This window comes from Podarcis tiliguerta, assembly GCF_965153285.1.
Source record: "Podarcis tiliguerta genome assembly, chromosome: 6".
In the NCBI taxonomy this organism is placed as follows: domain Eukaryota; kingdom Metazoa; phylum Chordata; class Lepidosauria; order Squamata; family Lacertidae; genus Podarcis; species Podarcis tiliguerta.
The window spans coordinates 20,773,649-20,798,955 of record NC_139539.1 but is presented as its reverse complement, the minus strand read 5'-3'; the positions used below and the strand labels follow the sequence as shown (position 1 = coordinate 20,798,955).

The following is a 25,307-nucleotide window of genomic DNA, read 5'->3' as shown; positions in this document are numbered from 1 at the left end:
ACAACTAGACAAGCTGCTGTGCAGTTTAAAAAGCTGCCTGCCTCTTCAACAGTGGAAACTGTAGCTGGAAAAACCAAGGATCAAAGGTCTGGCTCTGTGCAAAGTTCTCTACCACATGCTTATATCTCTTGTTTGGATACCAGTCCTATGAAGTACAGAGAAGAGAATGTGTCAATTTCAGTTTCTCCGTTTCACATTTTTCCAATCTCGAATTCTCTGCATTTCCACGTCGGTTTGTAACTTTGTTTTCGAAGAGTTCCCTTTGTCTTATTTTGAAAGCAAACCCCTATCAAGTTTCATGAACCAGGAAGGAGGAAAACAGGGTTCAATTTTTCCAAAGCATTTTTAGTGCCAGTGCTGATGAAAATACTTACGAACATTCAATTTTAAGAAGGGCTGCAAAAAAATCCATGTTGGCACTACCTTCCAAATGACAACTATTCCTTGCAAAACCTTTAGCACGAAACAAAGGTTTTGAATTTATCACTGTTTTCATTCCAGTGGAATGGGGAAAACAACACACCCTCATTATCCAAGTTGCTTAAAATGTTATTTGCGACACTCCAAGAAAATTAATTCCAGGAACACGCACCAGGGCATTTCATATATCTGGTTGTTTTAATAATCTTCAGAGAGATATAAATAGATAGCATGCTCAGATGAAGACTCTGGAACTTAAAGCAAAGTCATCTTACCACAAAAAGGAGAAAGTTAAAATCAGAGCATGTGTAAGATTGTGAAATAGTGGAATTATTATTGATTGGGACCATTTGTCAGAAGAAGGGATTGTCTTCAAGAGAAGTCATGAATCTGACACAACCCCATTTAAGGCAACAGACTCTGGACTAAACCTTTTCCCTCTTCACAGAACCAAAACAACTTCTGCACAGAGGAGACTAGCTTTCAAAGACTCCACCTAGCCAGAGAATGCTTGACCTTTAAACATTTCGATATTGTCAGCAACCAATTTGGAACAAGTCTCCTGAAACAGAGAGGAGAGTGTTCTACACAGAGCAATTGTTGATCTAGTCTTTTGGTTGGAATGAGATCTATAACCAGATACTCATACTATCATGGGCTTTAAGAGGTAAATATTCACTCTCATGACAGAAAGTGCCAGGCTTTGGGGAGAGGTGTGCCACCTGATTCAAGGAACTACTAACTGGGAGACCAGTGCTCAAATCCCCACTCAAACATGTAGCTCACTTGGATGACCTTGGACGAGGCACAGTCTCTCAGCCTCACAGGGTTGTTGTGAGGATAAAATGGGGAGCGGCAGAAGCATGTCTTTGGAGGAAAGATGGGATACATATGCATACAAATAAATATTCTCAAGCTCCAAGACCCAATAGGAAAAGCAACTATCATTATATGAGTAAAACTGTTACAGTAGTGAAAGGTTGACACCACAACTCAGCGGCATTTGGGAATTGTGTAAGCATGTCTTTATAGAACTCACTTGTCTAAGATGAAAATCTCAAGGCTGGTTGCTGTTCAGACTCACTGACTCTTGAGGTTGATCTCTTTGCAAAGCTATGTGGTAAAATCACATGGCACTGCAGTTCCCTCCTCTCTTACCTGCACTCTTAAGATTACGCACACCTCGCATTTCTTTCCTGGGATTTCTGCTAATATTAAATAAAGCCCAGTTCCTGTTCTTACCTGCTACCTGCTCTACCTTGCCTGCTTAACTGCTGCTTATTTGACTTGAAAGCTAGTGTGATTTTACGGTTACAGTGCCAGACTAGAACTGGATAGATATTGGTGTGAATGCTCTCTGGATGATCTATTCACACTATTTTAGCTTGATCAACCTCACAGGGTTTTTGTTGCAATAATAATAATAATAATAATAATAATAATAATTTATTCATACCTCACCCATCTGGGGTATAAATACCCAGACACTATATAATGAGAGGACGCTGCCTCTAAAGCATATTGCAAGCTACCCTGAGTTCCTAGGAGAAAGGCTGGGATTACAGTGTATATAGTAATTTATTTAAGGCACATGACTCAGTGTGAATACAATTTAGCAACTGGTAAAATTCTTACAAGTGTGTGCATGAAGCCACAGTAAAACAGTCATCTCAGTCCATATAAATACAGTGGAACCTCTGGTTACGTACCATCCTCCTTATGAACGCTTCGGGTAACGAGCTCTGCTAACCCGGAAGTAGATGCTCCTGGTAGCAAATTTTGCTGCAGGGAGTGAGCGGAAGTTGCACACCGGCGGTGTGACGGCACCGGGAGGCCCCATTAGCGAAAATGCGCCTTGTGTTAAGAACGGTTTCAGGTTAAGAACAGACCTCCGGAACAAATTAAGTTAATAACTGGAGGTACCACTGTAGCCAAATTACCCCTGGTGTGTGTTCTCTAACACTACAAAATTTTGGTCAATGGTATCATCATGTCAGTTTTACTCTGTTTCCCCAGATTTCTGGTCGTGCACAAGAGTGTAATGAAATTCTCTTTACTACTTGGCAGAATACTACATTGAGTAGACACAATTACCACGTTATCATACATCGTCTATTAATATGTGGTAATGCCCTTCTTACTATGTCTGGCTAGATGAGGCCATCAGTCAAGAAGTCGTCTGGTCACCCACGCAGGTTCAGAGACAATGCCAAACAGCCAGTCAGCTCATGGGAAGTTACCACTTGGTAAAATAGTCACCTGTATTCATACAGGCAAACACTCTTATTCTTGGTATTTTGCCAGACAGCATCACTCTCTTCCCTGAACAAATGATTGCTGTGATTGCAAACTATCTGTCTGGAGCTGTTCCAATGCAGTCTTCTGGATCAGACTTCCCAGCCCAGGGAACACACATAAAGCACCCATTTTGCATGTACATATTCTCCTGTTGGATTAGGGGTGATGATTTGTTTGTGCTAAGTCTCAAATGAAAATCTGTCTTGGCACATTCATCCGAACTCTAAGAGGGGCTATGTGCACTTATAAACCTTTCTCTATTAGTCAGCAGTAGCTGCTTCCTGCTCATTTCTGTGTCATTTATTGTGCGCTAAATGGAACAATTCTTGCTTATTAAATAAAAACGAAAATCCAACAATTGATGGTAAAAAGAGAGAGAGAGAAAAGCTTAATTTTACTAAGCCAAATATCCTAAAATTATTGTTTGTTCAAACTGATAGGAAGTCTCCTTATGATAACAACCACTCAGCATAACATCTTCATCTTGAGTTCTCTCTCAAACTGATTGCAAAGATCAAATACCCATAAAAAAATCACCAGAAAGAAACAAACTACAGATACCTACGTACAACTAAAATATGGAGAATTCTTAACTGTACACAAGCTATCATTTCAGTGGAACAAAAAAGGAGACTTTCCCCTTACTGGTGTTACAGAACTAGCTCTGAGCTGACAAAAGTAGATTTATTACTATACTAACAAAGATGATGGAGTTGCAGTAGGAAATGCATCTCTCCTGATTCCACTTACTTTATATACCTTACTACTGTAGTCCATGCACTGGTAACCCCAATACTGGATTACTGCAATGCACTCCATGTGGTTACCACCAACACATGATACCATCAAAAGAACTAAAGTGGCTTCCCATCTGCTACTGGACTAGCCTGAAGGTACTTGCCTTACCTGGTATGTCCCAGCTCAGTCACTGAGATTATTTGGGGAAGCACTATTAGTTGTCCTCCACAGACCAGAAACACAACTTATGCTACTGAGTCATGCAATCAGTGTAGTGGACCCAACAACTTAAGGTACATAAATAGCAACACCCTAGAGGTCCCAGACCCTAAGGAAGTCAGATTAGCCTCAACCAGAGCCAGGGCCTTTTCAACACTGGCTCTGGCCTGGTGGAATGCTGTGTCTCATGAGACCAGGGCCCTGCAGAATCTGATTTCTTTCTGCAGGGCCTGTAAGACAGAGTTGTTCCACCTGGCCTTTGGCTTGGAATCAAATTGATCCCCCCCCCCTACCTTTTTTCTTTCTCCTTCTGTGATGGAGCTCCTATTTGGGGACTTCCCTGGCTTATTTCTGGCCCACATAGGACCAGTCTGGATAGTTGGCCTTGGTGAAGATTTGATGTTTTCATCCCCAAAAAGTTTTTGATTTGAGTTTCTACTGAAATGAGGCTGCATTTTAATCTTGTTTTTAAATTTGTTGTTTTTATACTTGGTGTTAGCCGCCCTGAGCCCGGTCTTGGCTGGGGAGGATGGAGTATAAATAAAAAATATTATTATTATTATTATTATTATTATTATTATTATTAACACTACAGAACTCCCTCCCATTAGAAAGCAGGCAGGCACTGTCCCTACTAAGTTTCAGATGCCAGGTGAAAAGAAAATTAATTCAGGAAGCCTTTTCACCATGGATGCTGTTCTGATGTTTTATTCATGTTCTAAATTTTGTATGTTTTTATTCGAGAACCAGATGAGATGAAAAGTAGTGTGTGTGCGCGCAGTCCCACATGGATACTGGAGTTCTGAAACATCTGGTTTAAGCTATTTTATTCTTAGAAGAAACATTTTAGAACACAGAAAGCACAATTTTCTTGAGTGTGCTGGAGACAGGGAGCATAAAATGTTCACATGCCACACTAAGCTTGATTAAACCACAATGTGTACCGGCGCACACAGCCAGAGAACCCTCTTCACACAAGGCAAGGGGTTGGCTTAATATTCTTTCTAAATCAAGGATGGTTGTTTCTTTTCCCCCAACCAACCATGGATTGCTGCCCAGCCTTGAACCATGGTTTGTTGATGGCTTTGTAATAATGGTATCTTAAGGTAAAGCAAACCACCAAACCTGGGCCATAGCTCAGTGGTAGTGCATCTGCTTTGCATGAGGAAGGTCCTAGGTCCAATCCCTGGCATCTCCAGGTAAGGCCGGGAGAGACATAGGACCATTAGACTATTGTTCCATCTAGCTCATTATTGTCTACAGCACTGTCTGGCAGAAGCTTTTCAGATAGGAAGCTTTCCTAGTCCTTCCTGGAGATAACAGGGACTGAACCTGGGACCTTTTGCTTGATGCTGTATTGTTTTTAATATTCAGCTGACAGCCATCCAGAGTGGCTGGGGAAACCCAGCTAGATGGGCGGGGTATAAATAATAAATTATTATTATTATTTGCATACAAAGCATGTGCTCTGTAACTGAACCAGGGCCCTTCACTAAAACAGCTAAATGCATACTATGCCTAACTGAAAGAAACTGGTTGAAATACAGTCTTTTTTATTATTATATGATGTTGTCCTAACTCAGTTTAGCATATTTGCAAGAGAATGCACTTACACCAAAGTGTCACACTTATTATTCAATTCTCAGAGCTCACCATTTTACTTCAAATGGGTCACAAAGAAATCATCTGCAATTTAATTTTCATGTAAAAATTCATTTTCTGAATGAGTCAAACCAACACCATCCACATACAAGAAGGAGGCATCATCAAGATTGTGGGACATTCAAGATTTGCAGAAGTACATTTTTTTAAGGGGAGGGCAACCCTGATTGGCGGCAGCGGGAAAATCCCTTGGAATAGTTCAATAAGGACAGAACATGTTCAGTGGTCATGGAACACTAAGTGCCTGTCTGGGGTGGATGGAAACCAACCAGGAGAAGAAGGAAATTCCATGGAAAGGGTATGATGGGCAGAAAACTGGAAATAACCACTGTGCACTACAGGTTTCACTTTTGTTTCTAAATGTGGAACAATGGAACAAAGAGGCTGGAAGGGGTTTAGGGAAAGTCAACTGCCTTAACGGATCAAACAAGAGTATCACAAGCAGAAGGCAGGAGCAATCTAAATAAACCTTGCTAGAATTGCCACCAGCACAAGGAATTTGCTTAGAAAACACACCCATACCCAATGTTACTTCTGGTTATGAATGCTTCAGGTTACAAGCTCCGCTAACCTGGAAGTAGCTGCTCCTGGTTTTGAACTTTGCCCCAGGATGCGAATGAAAATCGTGCACCAGAGGCACACGTGCAGCGGGAGGCCCCATTAGTGAAAGCGCGCCTCAGGATAAGAATGGTTTCAGCTTCAGAACAGACCTTCAGAACGAATTAAGTTCGTAACCAGAGGTACCACTGTATAAACAAGTAGCACACTTATTGCTAGAATACTTTATTAAAAAAGTAGGCCTTGCACAAATAAATTTGCAGTGGAGTTGAGCCAATGCAAGTATTTTTCTTAATTTAAAATGTAGTCAAGACAATGCATCATTCTATTACAGAACAAATAGTCTTCAGGATCTGCTTTTTAACAGATCATGTAGGAGACACTAATGTTTTGCCCAGGCTACAGAATTCTGGCAGCAAATATCCAACAAGTTTAGAAAGCAACTGAGTGTTTCATTATCTCCTTAATCACACCATAAAAGTATAGCCTACTTCCAACATTTCTGCTTTGTGGTGAAAAAATATATTGGCTATATTTTTGCACATACCTACAGGAGGGTGGGGTGTGTTCAAAGCAATATATCACTTACTTGGGAGGAAAACATGCAATATCCACCTCATAGTGCCATTTCTATTCCCAGAGCAGCTACCTGGTAGATACTGACCTAAAAATAAAAAAAAAGAAAGCTGTCAGAGTACAGTATGTCTGATGGGTTCTCTTGTCTACGTACATTTGATGTACTGCCTTCTATCATTGCTTGTGCTAATGTTCCACAATTTGAGAGCGGCTGCTCCTGCTTTGCTGGAAGCTATTAAGGACTATTTGTCTTTTCAAGCTAAATATTCAGTATTATATAAACAATCATTCCTAAACTACAGCCCAACTTGGGAAGTGCTTAGTTTGCAGAAAACTCACCTCCTGCGGAGCATGCTTAGGATTAGCAGCCTCACACCCTTTTCACATATTCCATTGTTTGCTGTAAAATGCACACTCAGAAGAAGTTGCAGCCAATTCCAATAAATACCCAGTACCTGGATGCGGTGTAGGGGTGGCAAGTGGCCTGGGTGGCAGGTTAGCAGGGCAGTAAACAGCATGCTTCCTGCCAACCTAGCAGTTCGAAAGCACGTCAAAGTGCAAGTAGATAAATAGGTACCACTATGATGGGAAGGTAAACGCCATTTCCGTGTGCTGCTCTGGTTCGCCAGAAGCGGCTTAGTCATGCTGGCCACATGACCTGGAAGCTGTACACCGGCTCCCTCGGCCAATAAAGCGAGATGAGCGCCGCAACCCCAGAGTCGGCCACGACTAGACCTAATGGTCAGGGGTCCCTTTACCTTTTAAACAGCATGCTGCCCTGCCTCTGATGATGACACAGATGCAGGAGAGAGAGGAAGAAGTATGGTGTGCTGCAGCACATGCTCAGTGACTCCTCTCCCTGCATGACTTCTCCTCCATCTGTGCCTTGTGCAGAACCCAGAGTGAAGCTAACAGAAAAGGATTTTCATAAAGAAATTGCAAATCACTGCAGAAATATGGAAAACTGAATTTAATATGGGGGTGGGGACAAGAAACGGACAGAACCAAAACTGATGGCTCCTTCCATCCCTACTTCCAGGATTGCTTTCCCATTTGCACCAAGAGAGGAAGGAGCAGCGACCAGGCAGTGTGCACTAGCTAAACCACAAGAAAGGAGAAAATCTGGTTTATCCTTATAAGTGAACATGGCCAATGAATTACTCAGGCGGCCAATTCTCTTCGAGTGTTGGGAAGAAAATCTGGGAAGAAAAATAAGACTGTCATATTTAGGGTGGCACGCCATGCTGCTCAACCCATACTAGCCAGACTGCAAAATTGTATTTTGTGCTTATGAAGAAAAATTCAGGTAACCATAAAATTCAGTTAAGCCACAAGGACAGCACAGCAGTAGTTGTACAAAGTGGCCCTCAGTGGCCTGCTTTAGCCATCCATCACTATTATTTGCCCGAGGCATGGGAAGAGATTATTCAATTGGGCAACAGCAGGAGTAAGCAGAGACCAACGCTTAGCACCAATTTCTGAATCTCTTGAGAAGAAGAGAACCAGGCAATGATGAGATTAGCAACTATGTGGGAGTATCAGTGAATGAACTATGTTCCAGAGCCAACCAAGGAATCACTCAAATATGGGGAGGGGGACTGCAAAGATTAATTATTTAAGGAAAAATCAGCCCCCTCTACAGTTCTCATCTAACTGCCTGCTCTTTTCTCAGCTGTCACAATAAACTGAAACACTGGAAAACCACTTCTCATGAAATCATTGTTTTAAAAATATTAGTTATCTTGTAAAGTTTGATGAAGTCCCCACATAACCATGTATGCTTAGGGAATGTGAGGAGCAATTTCCCATGAACCAAAGTGATTTTGAAAGAAGAGATGCATGAAAAACAAAAAAGGGTACCATTACCACTTTTTTAAAATACAAGGTTTCAGCTGCATTAAGATACAAGCTGGGCTGTGCAAACTCTAAATCCTCTCATTAGTTTGAGCAGATTTGTGCTAAGAACATAAAAACTGCTTTGCTGGATCAAACCAAGGGTCCATCTAGTTCAGCATGCTCCTTCCATCAGTGGCCAATTGATGACATTTGCATCATACTTTTCCCCTTAAGATGCTTCACTTAGAGGCTTTGAATCAGCAAATTCTTATTGAAATAGTGAAGCAGAGTCACAGTACTTCCAAAGTCTGTACTTGAGGAAAAGTAAACTCCATCCTACAATGAAATCCCTGTGTGAAATGCCTAGAAATTGCGAAAAGGGGGGGGGGGGTTAGATATCACTATAAAATGATGTCACTAGGTTGCAGTCAATTATGCCAAACTATGATGCTATTTTGTGACCAGTGAGCCTCAGTAATTTACAGACATCCAAGGTGGGGCCTGAGGACAGAATGTTTGAGAACCCCTATAGATGACCGACTTAGTGCAGTTCAATTTTAAACTTTTGTATAGTCCTGTCTGAAAATGCTCCTGGAGGAAAAAATGGGACTGAAAGAGGTATATCATCTCTTTGTCCCTTTAAGACACAAGTGTCCTGTAATAATGGCATGTGCTGTCATGAAATAGAATGCTACCCAGAAGCAAAGTCTAGGCAGGTACAGACGAAAGCAACAGAAGATCTATAACTCACAGCAGCTTGGAGAGGACAAAAGAAAAAAGCAATGTAAAGAACTAAACCAACATGATACTTAATTATCGGACTGCTAAAGCTCATTAGATGATGCAAGAAATCAATTTGCTTATTTCTGCATGCTGAAAATTATATGTTCCTTGTTTGGAAAAGGCCCCAAGTTCAATCCTTGACATCTCCTAGTAGAGCTAAAAAAAGTTCCCATCTGGTCTGACACCCTGCAGAGCTTCTGCCACTCAATGTTGGCAGTACTGAGCTACATGGATTACTGGTCTGACTTAAGACAGCTTCCTGAGTTACTATCAGTGATAGCTGGTGCCCAGTGGGACAAGTTGGGCAGAGATCAACAGCAGGTAAAGCCAGAGCCAATGACAGGCAAAATTCTGGTTTTGTCCCTAGCTTTCCCTGGGCTGTGTTCTGCAAGGAGCAACACTGAGACTAAGGAAGAGGAAGCCCTGGAACAGGATACAAGGAAGAAGACAGGCAGGTGGGAGCTGGCTGAAGGCAGGCTAAGATTGGTGGGGACCCATTTGCCCTAATGGACCAACGTCTGCTTGTTACTATGCTTATACCTGTGCCACAACTACTCATTTTTTTGTCTAGGGCAAACTGCTTTATGTATATCACTTTGGGACCCAGCATCACACAAACACACACACACACACACACACACTCACAGAGAGAACAGATAAGATGCCTAAATAGGTATCACCACTGGACTGCCCTCTGTTGAAAAGCAATTGGTCAAACTTGGGGAGGGTTTAAAGATGGGAGGAGGTAGCATAAGGCTTTTCACATAGCATCAAACCAAATTTTGGTGCTATGTGTGAAAAAGCTCATTGACAAAATGAAGTAGCTTATGGGAGGGGATGGAGGTCAAAATGGGAACTTAATATACTATGGTTTCATTTGTGCAGCCCACAAAGTGCAGTACTGAATCAAAATCAGGTATCTGTAATAAAAGCACATGGTTCTAAATCTGCCAGAGTCCTATTCAGAACTGACCAAATGAAGGGACCAAGTAAATGAAACAGAGAAAGTGTCAAAATGACAAAAGTACACAGGATTCTCGAATGCTGAGTGCATTTTGTATTCTGTCTTAATGGAAACAAATAATGAGAGTTCGCTAAAGGAATATAGTAACTTGGGAACCACAATATGAAAAGCCTTCCCATTAATTAGTGTCTGGTGGAAGAAGCTCAAAAATAAACCCGAGAGTGGTATGCGCACAGGATGGACACCCAACCATCAAGCAGACATCGAGACAGTAATCACAGTTAAGTATTTTCATACGGTAAAAGTCTGTTCAGATCAAGCCAGAACAGGACTACTCTTGGCTGATTTGGTGCCGTGCAATTCTGCTAGCCACATGCAATATTGAGGTGTCAAAGCACTGCCTGCACCCATCAATCACCCGCCCGAACACTTCGGCTCAGTGATGAGCACACTCCTCTCAACTTGATTTGGAATTAAGTTAGCATTTTCAAGTGCATCTTTGGAGAACACTTGGGGAGGGGAATCCTCCCCCCACAAGTGCTCTACCACTGATTCATAATGCTTTTGCAAAGTAATCATCTACAGTCCCCTCACTATTGCAAAGCCATTTTAACAAGCATCTTGGAGCAGATACAGTCTGTGGCAAATGAGGTTTCTGAAAAGTAATGAAATTTGTTCACATTTGAGGTTACATCAAAACATTGTTTTGCATTTGTTTCTTTCACTTCTTTTTAAGCAAACAATGACAGTCCTGTTCCCTGTCAATATCACGGCATGAATGGATTACCCATTTCCCCCTGCACAATAGTCCCAATATATCTCACACACTCCTGTCCCAAACTGTTACTTGCTCAAGAAGGAAAGCTCTATCTCTGCTTTAGTAACTAAGTTTGGTCAAGGTAATACATGCATTATTATCCCTTTCTATTCTGTAGTGACCACAAAGCCATTTTGTTTCTTCCAAATAATTTCATACTGGCTTATTATTGCCTTTAAATCTTTTTATAAATAAACACCTGAATTTCTGCAACAGTGTGATTATTGTCAGCTCCCTAAAAGTGGCTCAGTAATACTAAAAGGTAAAGGGCCCCTGACAGTTAAGTCCAGTCATGAACGACTCTGGGGTTGAGGTGCTCATCTCACTTTACTGGCCAAGGGAGCCGGCATTTGTCTGCAGACAGTTTTTCCGGCCAGCATGACAAAGCCAGCTTCTGGTGAAACCAGAGCAGCACACAGAAAAGCCGTTTACCTTCCCACCGGAGCGGTACCTATTTATCTGCTTGCACTTTGGCGTGCTTTCAAACTGCTAGGTTGGCAGGAGCTGGGACCGAGCAATGGGAGCTCACCCCGTCCCGGGGATTTGAACCGCTGACCTTCCAATCGGCAAGCCCTAGGCTCATAGGTTATCCAAGCTAACGTTATTCCACCTTTGTGCATACTGCATTCTCCAGGAAACATTCCTTAAAAGTTAGCTTTCCCACATGTAAGACATGTGTACATGTTCATATGTTTTCTGACACTCTGCCAGATCTGGCAACACTGTCCGCACCATAAAAGACAGAGTTTTTATACCACCAGTCCTATGAAGTTGTCTGGGTTGTTCTCACAATGTATGGACAAATCTGGTTCTTGATAAAACACAGTGATTTCACTGACCTTAAGCAGTTATTCCACAGAGAGAAAGCCAGTAAATGAAAATGTAGTCTTGCTGAATGTTGTGATCTGTTGCAGATCCTTTTATCTCAAGTGAGAACTGGAGGGAAGCTTTTCCCATTGGAGCTAAGATTTAATTGGATTGCCCAATGACCCCAGTTTTCCTCAGGTAGGTTTGCTGTTACACATAAATTATTTAATAGCAACCATGATGTGAGCTTGCAGTTTAATCCACTGTGCAATTATTTAACCAAACATTTGGCAAATGACCCATGGCTGTTAATATGAAAAACATGAAGAGACGGGTCCAGAATTGTTCAAGAGATTATAGCATGGGAGTTAATTGGAGTTATGGCACTTCTTTCTGCAGCACAGTGCTGGAGCGCTTGTTCAACAAAACCAAGACAAATCCCAATTCAACAGGAGTGCTCAGGAAAAAAAAGGTAAAAGGGACAAATCAAGTATGTAAAATAGTCTTGGGCATTCTTCACTGATGTGAAAAGAATATAACGAATGCTTCATTGCTCAAAGGGAGAATATTTCATTCTTGCCAGGGGACAGGTTTACAAAGGATGATATTTACATTTTCCTGCAACCTCTAATTTTCCCATTCATCATTTGCCAGAGCCTGAAGAACTTACGCAGTGCGTGGAATGTTTGCATATGCTTAATGATCCTTTTACCAAACAAATGCCTCAGATGCAAATGAGGAAATTAGTTAATATTGCTGATGCTGCTACTTTAGATCCATTAATATCACACCACGTCTCTGATTTACACAGGCCTGGATAATGGCGTGAAGGCACAAGATGTTACAACTGCCTAAGCCAAGCAGATCTGGCCATGTTAGCTGCCTGGATAGGAAACCACCTGAGAACTATGTGTACACCATTCTCAGTAATCTGGAGGAAGGATTTAAGTGAAACAAACAAATCCTGCCACAAGTTATGGAGAAGAAACCTTCCATTTGTGAAACCGGTTCCAAGTTAGAGGATCAGGGTCACACAATGAAACTCAGTACACAAGCTAATATAGTAAAGACGTAAAAGAATGGGAAAAGACCACAGCTCAGTAGCAGAGCACAAACTCTGCATAGAAAAGGTCCACAATCAACCCCTGACATCTCCAGGTAGGACTGGGAAGGACTCCTGCCTGAAACCCTGGAGACTCTACTGCAAATTAGTGTTGACAATAATGACTAGATGCACCAATGAGCTGACTTGGTACAAAGCACCTTCCAATGCAGGCCCAGCCTGTCCATGAGGCAGACTAAGGCAGCTGCCTCAGGCAGCAGAATCCCATGGGCCTGCCGTGCTGCCAGAAAAGCAAGGAGATGAAGTGGTGGAAGCTTCTGGTAAGATCATTTGCTCTGCTGTCCCCATATGGACTGAGATGTAGGTGAAGAGGTGCCTTCTCAGTTATGATGCCGAGACATTGGGATGACCTTCACTATTTGGTCCTATCACTATTTGAATTCTGCCATGCAGGAATGCACGGAGCATTTGAAAGGTACAGCTAGAAATTACTAGTGTTACTGAGATGAGGAAGGTTTCTTGACTGGTATTTGTATTTTGTGCCTGCTGTTTGCTTCAATGTATTTTATTCTTCTTCTATTAGTTTAACAGGGTGAGTTCCCATTGCTAGGTCCCAGCTCCTGCCAACCTAGCAGTTCGAAAACACGTCAAAGTGCAAGTAGATAAATCTGGCGGGAAGGTAAACAGCGGTTCCGTGTGCTGCTCTGGTTTCGCCAGTCATGCTGGCCACATGACCGGGAAAAACTGTCTGCTGACAAATGTTGGTTCCCTCAGCCAGTAAAGCGAGATGAGCACTGCAACACCAGAGTAGTTCACGACTGGTCTTAACTGTCAGGGGTGTTTTACCTTTTACCTATTGGTTTAAAAGAATGTGTTAACCACTTTGAGTTCTGAAGAGGAAGAAAAGTGAGTCATAAAAATAAAATACTCATTTTGTACAAGCTGCAAACTATTATACAGCTCTCAAATCAAGACATACATGTGCCACAGGAAGCCTAAAGGAATACAGTGTCTTTCCTGAACCATCTCACCTGGTGCTAGAAGTTAGGACCTCAATGAATCTCCAGTTGTTGCTATATTAAGTGATAGTGCTTCAAGCCAATCCAGCCTTGCTAGCAACTGCACCCCTGCTCGTGTTCCTCTTCATGCTCCCCCCATCTCTTTACCAACCCCACCCATCCCACCAACTCCCCTTAGACCTCAGCAACGTCCCACTCTCCTTGGAGCATGAGCAGTGAACCATTTTGGCTCCATGGAAACATCTTTATCTGGACTGACCTTGTGGGACACATTTGATCTGTCAGTCTCATGATGACACAAGGATATTGTGTGTAAGGTTCTTAAGCTGGGACTTCAAAGCACCTGACAACGAACTCCCAAAAAAGAGGGGTTTCCCCCTTCATTTTAGAAGGGGCTTCCATGGAATCCCCTGCAAAAAAAGATGGAGGAATCGCTCTTTTAGTAGAAAATTATGATGCATACCCCTTTCTTAATGAAGGAGGGGTATACATCAAAATTCCCACTCACACTCAGAATTGAATTTCCCCATCATGTGAACAGGGGTTTCCATACAGCTCTGCATGGAATACCCTGCTAAAATGATTAGAGGGGATCCATTTTAGCAGAAGAATCAGTTACCCATCCCTTCTTGTTTTAGGAATGTTTGCATGTTAAAATGTTTAACCTGTTTAAATGGAGGTGTGGTTTTTTTTTAGTAGCAGTTTCCATCCAGGTTTGCATGGAAAACTCTGCTAAATTGATGGAGGTGGGAGATGACATTTAGCAGGTGATTGTGATGCAAATGGCTGTGAGTCCAGATGCGTTAACAGGTTCAGGCATGGAGTGGCAGGCAGAGATGGATGTGGGTTGGAGAAGAAGAGGAAGACATGGGGGTGGAGGTGAGACCAGGAAACATAGGCTGGAGGAGGTGTGTGCCTCTCTCTCTCAAGATACATCTGCTCTGGATGGGGAAGCAGGATTCTTGCCAGCCCTCCTCCCTCTTGTGGAGAGGAGCACATTAATGGAATCCAGGGAGGACATCTGGAGGGCCAAAGGTTCCCCACACCTGATTCAGAGGTTATTTCACGCAGGTGTTCAACACATAAAAGCCCAGCTTGGAGTTGCAGGTCAGAGAGTGTAATTAATTATTACATAATCATCACTGTGCTTTTCTCTGTTTCATTTTCCTCTGACCTCACTGCTAACTGTTCTCCCCCTTGCAAAACCATGTGTACCTGTAACTCAGGATAACTTTTCATGAATCTGATGAAGCAGATTGTAGTTTACAAAAGTCACAATAAATTTGTTGTTCTTTTAGGTGCTGTAAGACTCTTTGCTGTTGTTTTCCAAAAAGATGTGGTTCTTGTGCATCACCACTTCACTTTAGGAGCAAAACAGCACAAGTAACTAGGGATTTCTCTGAAGAAAATATGCTGGCGACAAACCAACCTCCAAAAGCACAACGTATCTGGTTGTATGATACAAACTTAATTCATTCAATATATTTTTTCCTTCAACAAGAAGGATAAGAATACATAGCTGACACTGAAGAGTATTTTGCAAAGTGTTTGTGTTACCATTTAGTGTGTGTTTTTTCTCAACCTGGAGCAAATCTGTTAAAACATTTCCTGTAGTGCACACATTTTCAAACTTGATTCAGTGAGGCTTCTTTACATTAAAGAGAGGTGGGGGGCTCCTTCAGTCCCTTTAGGCTTAGCAAATCTATATTGTGCTTGTGTTTGTGGCAGCAAAACACCCTTACCTAAAGCATTAACTGGTATTAATGGACATACACCTTTACTAGCAGCAGACACTGCCACCTAATCATGTAAGGTGCACACCATTACCGGGCCTGGTATCAGTGCAGAGGCAGCAAGCTGGGACAGAAAAGTGTTCCAAGGTTACAGCTGGCATATTCCACCAGAAGGCAGAGGATGCACCAGTGGCAAGCAGAGGAAGCAAAGTGTGAAGGTCAGATGCCCACTGTGCCAAAGACAGGCAGATTTCAAACTGAAATGTTAAAAGAATGGGGAAAGAAAGAAGGAGAAGCTCAGTGTAGCAGCAGCTTGACTGAGGGTGCCACACACTTGCTGAGGATGTTCAGATCGAGGTATCCTGGCAGTGGAAAGTTCACTCTGAGGAACTACAGTTGCTCCATCAGTGTTTCCCCACCTTCTGCTTTGGGTTGCAACTGACAACTTGACAGTGGGAGAAGATTAATGCATTTAGATTTCTATTTGCATATTTTGTATCCATGTATTATATTTCCAAGTATATTCTTCGCCTGTAAAAATCCATGCGGATTACAGTTTCAGTGGAGTCATTATTTTTGTCACGTAGGTTACACTTTGCAATTTTCCGGTACAGATTTACAGACCAGCTTACAAGGAACCATGTGGCAAGAAAAGTTCATTTGAACAGCTGTTTTCAAACAACCAACACTAAAGTTCTAGCCAAAGGAAGTTAGCACGCCAGTGGGTAACCATTCTTGTTTTATATAAGTTTTTTATTATCTCCCCTCCCCGCAATTTAGCCTATATGCAAAATAATGTCTCACTTTTCTTCACCTTAACAAGTCTCCAGAAACAAAAAGCATCTTCTGAACAACAGAACCTCAAGCTGCACATAGTGTGCACCTGGCACAGTGAGATATGGAGATCTGAAAGTAATAAGAGGATTCTTAGTCACAGTCTAATGAAAGCACAACAACAATCTGCCTATTACATAGTGCAATGCAAAAGCTCATCTGCATTTTGAGAGGCCTCTTAATATTCCACAAGCAAAGAATTGCTCAGTCCCTGAATTTTACAGAGGAACAAGACAGCAGCAAAGCAAGAATTAAAAGAAAAGCAATCCAGGAGTCTACTACAAAGTGCAATATTTACTGATTCCACTCTGCACAAAAATGTATCATAATCCTAAAAGTGATTGAAACACTTTTGTTGCTACGTAGGATTAAAAGCTTGCCTACCACTGACAGATCAGAAACAGGATAAGAGGCAGAGACTACAGTAAATACACGTAACATACAATGGGACCTTGCATGTCTCTGATCTACAAGCTATTCTGTCTCTAAGCCGTACATTTTTACAAGGCTTTCTATGTCACTGTTTATTTTCTGGAATACCCCAGAAGATGAGATGAATACAGGTTGGAGCTCTGCATATATTACGGATGATATTGTGGTGGGGAACCTATGGCTGGGCTACAATCCCCATCACCCCTGGCCACTCCCCATATGATCACATTCAGATGCAATGTGAAGTCATTAACCATAATTTAAATGGATCAAGTAGCTTTCACGCATGCAACACACCTTGGCTTCAGATGGTGGCTTGTCTGGAGACAAACACACTGCAAGCACCAGTCCAGATGTAATACTAAGCCAGATGCTCTGTGGTTCACATCTCCCACCCATCCCCTCAAATAAGCAAAGCATGAGAGTTTGGGCGGCATGCACAAACACACAGCTTGTGCACAGGTGAAGTTGTCTAATCATAGTTAATCACAGAATCATAGGTTTGGAAGGGACCCAAGGGTCATCTAGTCCAGGGGTCAGCAAACATTTTCAGCAGGGGGCTGGTCCACTGTCCCTCAGACCTTGTGGGGGGGGCGGACTATATTTTGTGGGGGGGGGGGGGGATGAATGAATTCCTATGCCCCACAAATAACCAAGAGATGCATTTTAAATAAAAGGACACATTCTACTCAGGTAAAAACATGCTGATTCCCGGACCATCCGCAGGCTGGATTTAGAAGGCGATTGGGCCGGATCCGGCCCCCAGGCCTTAGTTTGCCTACCCATGATCTAGTCCAATCCCCTGCAATGCAGGAATCTCAGCATCCAAGACAGAGGACCACCTATCCTCTGATGAAATAACCTCCAAAGGGAGTCCACCACCTCTTGTGGGAGTCTGTTCCACTGCCGAACAGCTCTTACTGTCAGAAAGTTTTTCCGTTATGTTTAGGCGGAATCTCTTTTCTTGTAAATTGCAGCCACAGGTTTGAATCCTGCCCTTCAGAGCAGGAGAAAACAAGCATGTGTTAACTTCAGAATGTGGTGTATTAATATCAACACTGAACAGCCTAAGACAAAACAAGTCTGGTCCTTGACTCAAGTTGACTGTGGTATAAATTTAAACACAACACAACACAACTGAAGGTGGTAAATGCAATGAATTAAATTCAGTTGGGTGTGTGAACTAAGAGATTAAGCCCAGTGGGTTTTGGTGCACTGCTTTCTATGAGATAAGGTATGCCTAACACATATCAGGCTAGTAAGGGGGTTAAGCCACAGAAGACATGGTTTTTGAAGAGGGATTTGAAAGACACGAGAAAAGCGGCATCATTTTGATGTTCTGCAAATGAATCGTAAGCATAAAAGAGACAAAGCACTTTTAAGGAAGAGATCTTTGAAGTAGATGAGGGCAAAAAATCTGGAGTAACATAGGCCACAGGAAAGGGTTGTACTGGATGGACAGCATGCTAGGACATGCAGCTCAAAAGCACCCATGGCACACCTTCCCCGTTCTTGCTGCACCACTGATGTAACGCACCATAGTTCTCTGAAGTTTGTGGCTTCTTATCTCCAAATAAACCATAAGTATGAAGCAAACCTTGGTGACCATTCATGGTTTGTTTGGAAGAAACCAATGACAAGCCTGGGTTCAGATGACATGAAAAGCCTTGTTGCACCAATGCCTTGTTTTGTCCATGGCTTGGGAGCAGCAGCAAGAGTGGAGGAGGAGCACAGATCGTGGAGAACCTCAGGCACTAGGGGTTAAATGTGACCCTCCAGGGTTCTCTCTTTGGCCCTTGGAACTCTCCCCAAGACACCCTCCTCTCCCACCCTGTTTTGCTCATCTAGTAATTCTGCATAGCTGAAATGTGTTTGATAATGTATAGAGGATAGAGAGGGGTGTGAGTGTGTGTAGAAAATTGTCAATGGCACAAAGACTAGTTTCTGACTCTGGCTCCACCTACCTGTTGCCCACAAATGCCGGCCTGAGGGGGAATGTTCCCCACTCATTTTTAATCTGTGGTTGGCATACAGACCACAGCACTGTGTCTGTAAAAGCCTGCCACCATGTATCAAGTTCCTCCTCCCATTCTGTATTAGTCCAATATCTTCAACCAAATAATCACTGAACCACTTTGCACTCACTTTTATTGCTTTAATGAAGTTTCTCTCCACACCCCTACTATTCCCTGGCAATTTCCAACCTCTTTCCCCATTCCTCCCTTCCCCAGTTCCCTCCTTCCCCACCCTTGGCGGAAACTAGATAGCAAGTTCTCTGGGTCAGAGATGCATCACTTCGATGCTCTGTGTTGTATACAACCCAGTACTGTTACCAAATGTTAAGTAGGAGGAGACCTCACAATTTCTCTGCGACATAATGAAAGAATATATGACATTCTGAACCGCAGAGAACATTAAAAGGGATGAAAGCTTCCCCCAGATTATTCAACCCACTTCAGGACATCCTACAGCTCTGATGGCTGGCTTCAAACATATGGAAGCTTCTAAAAAGTGCTTCCACGTGGCAGCAATCCAAGAAGAGGGAGGCAACATTTAGAAGTCCTTACACCATGTGCTTTTCAAATCTGGGAAGCATTTCCAAATTGGTGCCACTTGTTTCTAGTGGCAGCTGGCAGGCACTGGCGTGGAAGCTTTCTGTATGAGTGAAATAACACTGGTCCCAACCCAGAGGCTTGTGGCAACATAGATAAAAGAAAGAAAAATATCTCCATATCCCCAGTCCAGATAAAGTCCAATCTGAGAGGAATAGTGCTACCTCAGTGCCTCTGGGGTAGGCACTGTCTTCCAGTGTGTGTGTCTGGGTGTGTGCTGTAAAAACTTCTTAAATGGCCCAGTGCTAAAAGGAAGCCAAGCCAGGTGGCTGCAGCTGCCACCTTATTTTCCAACCATGCTTCTGGGCTCTGCCACCAATCATGCTACATCAGGATCCAGAAGCATTGCAGGGCAACTCAAGATGGTAGCAACTGCAGGAATTCAGCTCTGCACTTCTCCTATCAATGCTGGGTAATGGATTATTATTAATTTTTTAGAGTACTGACACCTACTGCTTATCGGTAAGTTTGCCAGGGGGATGCATTAGCCACTACAGTAGTGATGGAAGGTCACCAGAGAAACTTGCCCAGACCCCACTCAAATCTGGCATGACGTAACCTCCTTTTACTTTTTTCAGGCTTAAAATTCCCCATTCCTGCTACAATTGGTGGTTTGTTTGTTTTTTTACAGTTTTAATTGTCCTTTTTAGCAACTGCAAATCATCACAAAAATCCTGGACTGAAGGGCAGTACAGAAATGTTTTAAGTAACACATTAAAATAGTACTTCAGATTCAGCCATGTGCAACGGCCTGATGTAATTCACAGGCTTGTTTACACATTGCCTGAAAAATGATGACATCCTGGAGAAGTATCATTTCTAGTTACACAATGAGATACCCAAGTCTGTAACCCTGAAACCATCAACCCACTATCTACCCTGGCAAGGAAGCACAGGCTGACTCAGCCAAATATGCATGCTCATTATCTTAGGTCATATTCCTAGATCACTTGTGACTTCCAGCTTGGACTACTTTAAAATGTAGCCTCCTGGCCCAGGAAGTGACTAAAAGGATTAAATGTTGCACTTTATAAGTTGTTTGCTTTGTCTTTAAATATGTCAGTGGAACAATGTACACAGCAAGGGTGAAAAACAATGTTTCAATTCCACTTTCTCTCTCTCTCTCTCTCTCTTTAAGGGACTTATTCTTGTACAGTACTAGCAACTGGACTCTGTAGCGGTGGATTTCTCTATCTGGTGTTAATTCCCTGGAACAGGTGGAAAGCGCAAGTTGTTAGAGGGGGTGAGCCAACACAGCTGTCAATCACAGTTCTCCACCCATGGCTTCACACCAAACAAAGCATGCAAGAAATTTTTTCAGTGTATTTCTATATGCAGAACAATTCCTTGGCAAGTCCCGCACCCTCCGCTTTACTCTGGGGTTTAGCAGTGCAATCCAATGTATGTGTACTGAGAGTTAAGTCCTGCTGAATTTTATGGGATGTGTATAGGATAAGAGACTAGTGATATAGATAGGATGTACATTGGAAAACGCAGGAAAGCTCTGCCACTGTAGATGCACTGGAATATCCCAATCAGTACAAGAGTACAAGAGATCCTTCAGTTCTATTCTAATAAAGGAATTCCATATTGTTCCTATAGGTCATATACAACAACTCAACAGAAATGCTGAACATAAAAAGCCCTACTAAATACATTCTGCAAACACATGTGGCGAAGTGTACTTTTATCCCTCCCCCATTGCTTGTTCTTCACACAAAAGTCTCAGAATACTTGGATGTTCATGACAGTATGCTGTGTCCAAGAAATTCAGGCTTACCTGAGAAATAAGTCCTATTGTACTGTTTGGGATTTACTTTTGAGTATACCTGCATAGCTTTGCATTGTCAGGCTGTGAACCAAGGATGCTTAACTCATATTTTGTTTTTTTTACTTTCTTTAGTATTTCGGTTTTATGCATGTTTTTAGACAAACTGCACAGGAAGATGGTGGACAAACCTTCATCAGTGTTTTTAAAAGAGGGGCTGGATACAGCAGTGAATTATCTGCCTCAACAAAGGGTTGGGCAAGAAGACCCTTCTAACTCTACAATTCTATGTGATTCTTACCATAAGTGTACATTGCTTTATGCACCTGGAGTAGAAAATTGTATATATTGAAACAAAAACAAAACAAAATTAATAGAAATAACAAACATTTCGTAGGTGTGCCACACATTCATCTGTTCCACTTTGTAATTCCACAACTGATAATTCTCAACTGAAATGTGTGAACCAACTGCAGTGAAACAGTTTATGAAGAAGTGATATGGATGTTTTGTCTTTGATGTTTTGATCTGGGTGGCTCCTTCCCACTTTTGCATCACTTCTTGATGTTGCAGTCATCAGGTGATGCACATGCATGTCCAAACAGGCCTTTAATCACACCCAGATCTGTGGGAACCCATAGGTTTATTGACTTGGTGGAACAGTGTCATATTGACATGCTCAATGTCTTGACTCCATACAACACACTAGGATGCAACTCAGGTTAGCTGGACAAACCTGATGCTCACAATGTACCCTTAATCACCACCGGCTAAAATTACCTTATCATAAGGCAAATCCATTCAACAACCTTGGAGGAGATATGAAACTAGCCTGTGTGCTGGGTCAATGCTTTTCAATCCCTGCTGGGTGAAAGCCATTTCTCTGTCTTGAGCACACTGGGTTCCCCCACCCCAATGCTTAGTGGCAGCTCACAGGGAACAACCACAGTCGCAATGGATTTACCTGCACCTGTTGATGCAGTCAATAATAATAATAATAATAATAATAATTTATTATTTGTATCCCGCCCATCTGGCTGGGTTTCCCCAGCCACTCTGGGCGGCTTCCAACAAAGATGAAAAATACACTAAAATGTCACATATTAAAAACTTCCTGAACAGGGCTGCCTTCAGATGTCTTCTGAATTGTTTATCGCTTTGACATCTGATGGGAGGGTGTTCCACAGGGCGGGCGCCACTACTGAGAAGGCCCTCTGCCTGGTTCCCTGTAACTTGGCCTCTCGCAGTGAGGGAACCGCCAGAAGGCCCTCGGAGCTGGACCTCAGTGTCCGGGCAGAACGATGGGGGTGGAGACGCTCCTTCAGATATACTGGACCGAGGCCATTTAGGGCTTTAAAGGTCAGCACCAACACTTTGAATTGTGCTCGGAAACGTACTGGGAGCCAATGTAGGTCTTTCAAGACCGGTGTTATATGGTCTCGGCGGCCGCTCCCAGTCACCAGTCTAGCTGCCGCATTCTGGATTAGCATATATACAAGTATCAATAGATTGTGACAGAACAACATCTCAAAAGATATGGTATACAGGCTGCAACCAGGATTCAAACCTGCCAAATACTGACACGACAGGAGGCAGGCAAAAACCACTCTGCATGGGCTTCTGCATCTCTTTTTTAATATTAATTCAAATGTCCCTCACATTAATAAGACAATGAGGAGGGTGGAGACCTGCCTACAATACAACAGCTGGGGAGCAGTGTCAATCAAGGCTGCAATCCTATATTCTCCTGACTGGAGAGGAAGATGGAAAGCAATGGGTCTGACTTCTGAGGAAGCATTGGTGGATTTTTGCTGCTTAAGACCTCGAAGGCTGTATATTGTCTCCCTGCTTACTTAACTTATATGCAGAATTCATCATGCGAAAGGCTGGGCTGGATGAATCCCAAGCCGGAATTAAGATTGCCGGAAGAAATATCAACAACCTCAGATATGCAGATGACACAACCTTGATGGCAGAAAGTCAGGAGGAATTAAAGAACCTTTTAATGAGGGTGAAAGAGGAGAGTGCAACATCATGTTGAAGCTCAACATGTTGAAGCTCAACATCAAAAAAACAAAGATCATGGCCACTGGGTCCATCACCTACTGGCAAATAGAAGGGGAAGAAATAGAGGCTGTGAGAGTTTTTACTTTCTTGGGTTCCATGATCACTTCAGATGGTGACAGCAGTCACGAGAATAAAAGACGCCTGCTTCTTGGGAGAAAAGCGATAATAAACCTAGACAGCCTCTTAAAAAGCAGAGACATCACCTTGCCAACAAAGGTCTGTATAGTTAAAGCCATGGTTTTCCCAGTAGTGATGTATGGAAGTGAGAGCTGGACCGTAAAGAAGGCTGATCGCCAAAGAATTAATGCTTTTGAATTATGGTGCTGGAGGAGACTCTTGAGAGTCCCATGGACTGCAAGAAGATCAAACGCATCCATTCTTAAGGAAATCAGCCCTGAGTGCTCACTGGAAGGACAGATCGTGAAGCTGAGGCTCCAATACTTTGGCCACCTCATGAGAAGAGAAGACTCCCTGGAAAAGACCCTGATGTTGGGAAAGATGGAGGGCACAAGGAGAAGGGGACAACAGAGGACGAGATGGTTGGACAGTGTTCTGAAGCTACTAACATGAGTTTGACCAAACTGTGGGAGGCAGTGGAAGACAGGAGTGCCTGGCGTGCTCTGGTCCATGGGGTCACGAAGAGTCGGACACGACTAAACGACTAAACAACAACAACAAGACCTCGAAGGGGAACCTGCCTGGAGGAGAGCTGGCCAGGAAAAGCCAGGTCTTTCTCAGCATTTCTCCTGAACCTCGTCTAAAAAGACACCACAGCGTGCCGAGAGGCGGGAAGCGAAGATCTGGCCTTCTCTCACCCCACTGTGAGAGAAGGCAGCAGCAGCAGCAGCGCGCCTATCCCGGCCTCGGTGCCTCAAGCGCAGAAACAAGGTCATATTTCCGAAGCGAGGACCAGACAGCGGCAGCGAGGGCGCGGGGTTTCCTCCCATCCAGCCGAGCCAATTAACTTACCTCAGGCGGCCCCCTCCCCGCCGGCGAGCGGGCGAGTGCCTCTCGCAGCCGGGCCAAGGCGGCGCTTGTTGGACTCGCCGACTTAAGTGGACGCGAGCGGAGACGGAGGCGGGGCCGGCGGCGCTTGGCCCGGCAACAGAGCCCGAGCGAGCGGCATGGGCGTCCCCTCAGCCCGAGGCGAAGGTCCGCGCGAGCCGAGGCGCGGGCAAGGCAATGCGAAGCGGCACTCGCGCCCTGCAGGACCACACAGCTGCTTCTTGGACTCGCTCCCGCCCTCCCTGCCGGCCTGCGCTGCGCGGGAGGCTCCCGGCCAGCCAGCCAGCCAGAGAGCGCGCGCGGGACGCGCCGGAGGAGAGAATACCTTGAACCATCTGTTGCAAAGCGCCTCCTTTCCTCCGGGGCTGCAGAGGGGCCTCCACGTCCGACTCCCTCTCCGCCCCCCCCCCCCACGCCGTCGCCCCGCGGACCCATCCAATCAACGGGGGTGGGGAGGGAGGGACGCCGGGAGAAGCGGGATTATCTGCAGATGCCGGACTCGCTGAGCACAGTCACGTTTCGCGCCCTCCTCCCCCTTCTTCCCAACTTTTGTATCCACCTGCTAAGTCCAGCCTGCTCTCCCAGCCCCCCAACCCCTGCCCCAAACCGCGTGGGTTTGGAGCTTCGGGGTCGCAGGTTTTGCCAAACGGGGAAAGGAGAGGGAACTGTTGTGCCTCTTCTTCCTGCCACGGTCCAGATCCTAATATATATAGCCTTTTCCTCACGCGCTCAGCAGCAGTTTAAAATTAGCAAAAAACCCCCACACCTAACGAGAAGGCAAGCCAGTCACGGATATCCAGCGCCTGTTTTATCAGCCCTTTTCGTTGTCCAGCTGCATGTGCGTTTCTTGCACGTCTGACCTCAAAGCACATTCTTCCCCTCCAAGAATTCCGGACCTTGTGGGTTGCAGGGGATTGCTGGGCACTGAACTGGGTTGTTGTGGGTGACTGGGAATTGTCACCCACAACAAGTGCAGCACCCGGATGTTTATTTATTTTATTTTATTTTTGTAAATTTATTTATTTGGTTTTTCAATTTAAAGTTTTACAATCACATAGCCAACACACGTCATAAAAACAAGATTCCATAGAATCTC

The 25,307-nt window shown here is 43.7% G+C and overlaps 1 protein-coding gene across 4 annotated transcripts in view; it reads right to left on the bottom strand.

Annotated features, from left to right (window-relative positions):
* The window catches only part of SULF2 (sulfatase 2), a 265,789-nt gene extending 241,008 nt beyond the window's left edge, over positions 1-24,781 (bottom strand). The window contains exons 1-2 of one of the 4 annotated variants that reach the window (XM_083446839.1): positions 24,537-24,781; positions 6,485-6,559 (exon numbers count right to left, since the gene is read on the bottom strand). The gene's annotated coding sequence lies outside the window, so the exon portion shown is untranslated. Of the gene's footprint in view, positions 1-6,484; positions 6,560-24,175 lie in introns of all 4 variants that reach the window. The other 3 variants (XM_083446838.1, XM_083446841.1, XM_083446840.1) reach the window with 3 other exon arrangements.
* Between the last annotated feature and the right edge of the window lie 526 nt (positions 24,782-25,307).